The sequence below is a fragment of the Gossypium raimondii genome, chromosome 9, assembly GCF_025698545.1.
Source record: "Gossypium raimondii isolate GPD5lz chromosome 9, ASM2569854v1, whole genome shotgun sequence".
NCBI lineage: Eukaryota > Viridiplantae > Streptophyta > Magnoliopsida > Malvales > Malvaceae > Gossypium > Gossypium raimondii.
Window position 1 is genome coordinate 22,916,230 of NC_068573.1, and position 6,546 is coordinate 22,922,775.

A 6,546-nucleotide genomic window follows, 5' to 3' on the forward strand; every position below is an offset into this window, starting at 1 on the left:
AAAAAATAAATTTTGAATCTTTTTGTACTTGTATTTATTTTTTTAATCAATTAACTCTTCAATATTACATCAATAGCAACAAGAACAAAAAAGATTCAAATTTGTTACCAACAAGATTTGAACCAAGATACTAAGGGAAAAGAGCAAGCATCTTAACCAACTAAGCTAAACTAATTAATTGACATATTATAGAAATACTGTTATTATCTTAATTATATTACTTACGTTCTAATGATTTATCGGACCTATTCCATACACGTGTCAAATCAAAAATAATAATACAACAATTCAGTAAAAAAAATCTGGTGTTTACTTCAAATAAATAAGGAAAATAATGATTTGAATGTTTCAAAATTCAATTTTAAACTGAAAAATTGAAATTTAGGGGCAAAAAAGGATTTTTTCGATGAAAACTTCAGCAAACCGCCTTTGGCTGTTTGTCAGCGCGTAGATCTCGAAACGTTATTCCAAATAAAAAAAATCGTCTCAATCGGACAACCGAGCGAAAAGTTATGGCCTTTCAAAGTTTTCCAAGCTAAAAAACATAAATTGTTCATCCACGTCAGCAAATCGCGTCCTCGTAAGCGCGATTTGTGTCCACGTAAGCAAAGCGCGCTTACGTGGACGCGATGTTCTGACACATCCCCTGACATTGCGCTGATGTGGACGCGATTTCGGGGAAAATGACCCATTTCGGTAAATTTTAAAAAATAGGGCTTTTTTTGGTAATTTGCCCTTTTTTTTAGGGTTCATTTTTTGAAAAGAAGAGAAGAAAAGGGGAAAAAAAGAAGGAAAATGGGAAGGGGTGTTTTCGTGGATCAGTTCTTTTTTTTTATTCTTTCTTTGGGCCAAATTCGACCAATTGGTTTTATTTGGGTAAGGTTTGGGTTGTGGGATTTTTTTATTAGGGTAGATTATGAGTTCGGGTTCGTTTTGGGTTTTTTTATTTGGGTAGGTGATGGGATTTAGTTGGTTTTGGGGTTTGTTTTTAACTCATTTTGGGTTGATTTTGGGTTTGAGTGTTGGGTTGGTTATATGAAGAAAAACGGCAGCACTGAATGTGGCATGCCAAAGTTCCTAGGAAACAACACGTTTAAATGGGTTAAATAAAAATCTTATTATTTTTCTTTTTATTTTTCAACATCAATTTAATTAAATTAAAAATTAAATAAAATTAAATAAATAATTTTGGTTCCTCCCAACAAGTGCTTTTGTTTAACGTCGTTAGCTCGACGACTTGAAAGTTTATTCGTATGGCTCATTGAGAATTAATTCTTCCACCACGTGTACTTGGAAATTCTAGTAAAAAGGTTTTAACCTTTGCCCATCGACCTTAAAACATTTTCCTGACTCGTCGCTCTTAATTTCAACTGTACCATGAGGAAACATTTGAGTAATAACAAAAGGACAAAGCCATTTGGTTCGAAGTTCACCTGCAAAATCCTTAGTGTGGGATCGTAAAATAACACCTTTTATCCAACTAAAAATTGTTTATGAGATAACTTCTAGTCATGAAACGCCTTAGTTTTTCCTTGTAAACTTAGGCATTTTCATACGCATCACGCCAGATTTTGTAGAGCTCTTGAGTGTGTAATTTTTTATATTCATCTACGGAATCTAACTTCATGTTGTATTGTTTGGCATCCCAATATGCCTTGTGTTCCAATGCTACCGAAAGGTGACATGGTTACCAAATATGAGTTGATACTGTGACATGCCTATAGCTTCTTTATATGTCGTGCGGTCTGCCCACAATGCATCATTTAGTCATAGGCTCCAGTCTTTCCTATCAGGTTTCACTATTTTTCCAAAATTGACTTAATTTCATGGTTTGAGACTTCTGCTTTATAACACCCCTAACCCGTATTCGTTATCAGAATAGGGTTACGAAGCATTATCTGAGTTTTCATTTCAAAAAAATAAAACATTTTAAACATTTTAATTCATATCATTAATCATAGCAAAACCAGTCAATAACATACATACCGTCCCTTATACGAGCCCTCGGAACTCTAAAAACACATTAGAAACAAGTCGGGACTAAATCAGAAACATATAGTATTTTTCAGAAAAAGATGAAAATTTTCAAACTGCAAGGGTCACACGGCCGTGTGACTAACTCGGCCAAGAGACACGCCCGTGTCTCAAGTTGTGTGGACATTCGAAGTAGGGACACATAGCTGTGTCCTAGCCAGTGTCTGTGCCTATATAACTCACAGACTTGGGTCACACCCGTGTACTAGGCCGTGTAACAGCCTCACTTGTAACCTTTTGTAAGCTACAGGGGACACACGAGTGTGTCGCCTGGCCATGTGTCACACACACTGAAACACACGCCCGTGTCTCTGCCATAGTGGACAGAAAATAGGCCATTTCAAATCCATTTTTCTTCAGGGGATACACGGCTAAAGCACATACCTACTATCAAATTTCCACATATGAACAAGCCTTCAAATTACACTAAAAACATGCATAATCAAGCTATTCAAATAAGGTACAAAGCGTTCAACCAATATGCCCAAAGGCACCTCAATCACAACATTTAAACATGTATAACCATATGCATAATCCAACCACACTTGGCCAAAGCCTAAGCATTTACACCAAACATGTTAGCCATATAAGCATATAACATAAACTATTTAATCATGGATGAGCACAAGATTTAATCATGTATCATATGCATATATCATCTATCTCAACTTTCATTATACCATGTATGACTAATTCAATGAAATTCACATGTGTTCATGTCTTACTTCGTACTGAACTCTTACCAATCTCTTTCAAATCATGCCCGTTGAACAATTTAGAATAGCGTTGGATACCCGGGATAGCTCAACATAGTGTGCTAACTTATATAACTGTAATCCATCAATTCCTATACATGTATGCTCACACAAGCTGTGAATCAGAAACCTCACACGAGTTGTGAATCAGAATGCTCACATGAGCTGTGGACATTCAAGACCAGCACCCGAATCATGTAAACCCTAATGACATGTCATTTGTTCCTACTAATTTCTAAGGTTCAAACGGGGCTCGGTAGTCGACGTAACATCGTTGGATATGCAATCGGTATATATATATTGCAGTCAACAATACATGTATAATTAAATTAAAAACACATAAATACAATATAATTACACTAACTTACCTCGTGGATTAAACATAGATACGGAGGCGATTGTTCCAAAACTTTATCTTTGCCTGATCTAAAGCCATACGAGGTTTGTCTTGCCCTGATAATTTTAATTTCATTTCAATTTAGTCCCTAGCTCATAAAAATGAAAATTCATGCAATTCATCCTTAACCCACTATAGTCGAATTTCATATAGGTCCCTAGGAAGGCCTATATTTTATTTATTTCACAATTCCACCATGAATATTTTCTATTTTTTAGTTTAATCCCCATTTGACAATTTCATCAAAAATCACTTAACTGAAGTTGTTTATCTATAAAAAACTAACCACTTTCTTCCATAAAACATCAAAAATCATACACATTCATTCATGGAAAAACCCTAACCTTTTAACAGTTTTACAAATTAGTCCCCGGGCTAGCTAGATTAATCTACAATGATCCCGAAAACATAGAAATCATTAAAAACTGGACTAAAATACATACCATGCACTTAGAAATGAACTAGCCGAATGTTGAAGCTTCTCCAATGGCTTCCTAACCTTATTTTCAGTTAAGTAAGAATAAAAGAGATGATAACTTGATTTTGTTTTATTTTATTTATCATTATTTACCAAATTACATTAATAACCTTTTAAAACATTAAAAATTTCACTAATACCAAGCCATGTACATCCACTATCTTCATTAATGGTCCAATTACCACATAAGGACTCATACTTCAAGGTACTATAGCCCTTTAATACATTTAGCTACGAGAACTCTACTTTTGCACTTTATGTGATTTAGTCCTGTTTATTAAATTAAGCATGCAAACGGTAAAATTTCTTAACGAAATTTTTATACGGTAATACTAACATGTTGTACAAATTAAAATAATAATAAAATAAATATTTATACGTCATATTAATGGTCCCAAAACCACTGTTCCAATTTCACTAAAAACGGGCTATTAAAACTTTGCCTCCTAAAGAAATTTTCGTTCCCAAAAATCTTACCAAAAAAGAGGTTCGAATATTGTTATCTCACAGCCTCCTCGGGTTCCCAGGTTGCTTCCTCTATCCCGTGATGTTGCCAAAGAACATTTACTAAAGCTATGCTCTTGTTTCTTAATTCTTTAACCTCTCGAGCCAAAATTCTGATCGGTTCTTCACTATACGACATATCAAGCTAAATTTCGACATCCGTCTGTAAGATAACATGTGAAAGGTCAGATCGGTACCATTGTAACATAGATACGTGAAACACGTTATGAATGTAATATTTTACGGCCCGATTCTTTCAATAATATTTTACGGCCCGATAAATCGAGAATTTAGCTTTCCTTTGTGACCGAAATGAAAAACTTTCTTCAAGGGCGACACTTTTAGGAATACTTTATCGTCGACTTGAAATTCAATGTCTTTACATTTCAAATCCGCATACGATTTCTGTCGATCCAGAGCAGCTTTTAAACTATCTCGAATCACTTTTACTTTTTCTTCCATCTCTCGAATCAAATCAACACCTTGAATCTTATTCTCACTAAGCTCAGTCCAATACAACAGAGTTCGACATTTACGACCATAAAAAGTTTCATACAGTGCCATTTTTATGCTCGACTGATAACTGTTATTGTATGCGAACTCAACCAAGGGTAAATATTTCTCCTAATTACCTTCGAATTCTAACACACAATAACAAAGCATATCCTCGAGGATTTGAATTACTCGTTCGGACTGCCCACCGGTCTGAGGATGAAATGCAGTGCTAGAAACTGGTACCTCGTGCAATCTGATAATCTCAGAAACGTATAATCAGCTAATCTTACAAGGGAGTGGTCTGTATGTACCAGAAGAAAATGTGCAAATTTCGTTATATGATCAATGACAACCCAAATTGTATCTTTCCTTATCAAGACAGGGGTAAACCCGAAGTGAAATCTATCGTAACTCGCTCCTATTTCCATTCTGGTATCATCACTAGTTGTAATAACCAGAAGGTACCTGATGTTCAGTTTTAACTTGTTGACAAACTAAGCATCTTGATACGAAATCAAAAATCTCTCGTTTCATTCCCAACCACCAGTACATCTATTTCAAATCGCTGTACATCTTATTACTTCTCGGATGAACAGACAAGCCACCTCTATGAGCTTCTTGTAAAATCTTCCAAATGAGCTCTAGATTCTTCGGTACACAAATCCTGCCCCTGAAAAATAAACAATCATCTGATCCAATATGGAATTCTAAACCAGAGGTTGACTCATTCTGTTTTTGTTTAGCTAACAACATGTCATCACACTTCTGAGCCTCGTAGATCTATTGTAAACATCGGTCTAGCTTTCAACTATGCTAAAATTGAGCCATCATCAAATAACATCAGTTGCGTATTCATTGCTCGCAAAGCAAATAAAGACTTTCTACTCTGAGCATCCGTAACTACATTCACTTTACCCGGATAATAATCAATAATTAAATCATAGTCTTTCAATAGCTCGAGCCACCTGCGCTACCTTAGATTCAAATTTGTCTATGACATTAGATGCTTCAAACTCTTATGATCAGTAAAGATATGACTATTTTCGCGGTACAAATGGTGTCACCAAATTTTTATCGCAAACACTATAGCTGCCAGTTCTAAATCATGTGTCAGATAATTCTTTTCGTGCGGCTTTAACTGTCTAGAAGCATTAGCTATCTCTTTACCTTCCTATATCAAAACACAGCCTAAACCATTCAAAGATACATCACTGAAAATCACAAATTCTTTACCTGATTTAGGCTGAACTAGTACTGATGCCTCAGTCAACAGTGCTTTCAATTGATTGAAACTTCGCTGACATTTCTTAGACCATTCAAATGTCAAATCTTTCTATAATAGTCTCATCATCAGTGTAGCTATCATAAAGAATCCCTTGACGAATCTTCTATAATAACTGGCTAATCCTAGAAAACTTCTGACTTCAGACACACTCCACAGTGGTTTCCAGTCAATAACAGTTGAAATTTTGCTCGGATCAAATCTAATACCATCGGCCGATACAATATGTCTCAAAGAACTGACTTTCCGGAGCCAAAAATCACATTTGCTAAATTTAGCAAACAATTGCTTATCACGCAGGGTTTGCAATACAATTCTTAAATTCTCGGCATGCTTAGACTCATCTAGTGAATAAATCAGAATGTCGTCAATGAATACCACAACAAATCTGTCTAAATACGATATGGAGATTCTATTCATCAAATCTATAAATAAGGCAGGTGCATTAGTTAAACCAAATGACATCACAAGAAATTCATAATGTTCATACCTGGTCCTGAACGCGGTTTTCGACACATTCGAATATTTAATTCCTAGCTGATAATAGCCAAAACAAAGATCAATCTTCGAAAATACTGTTGCACCTTTCAACTGGTCAAAC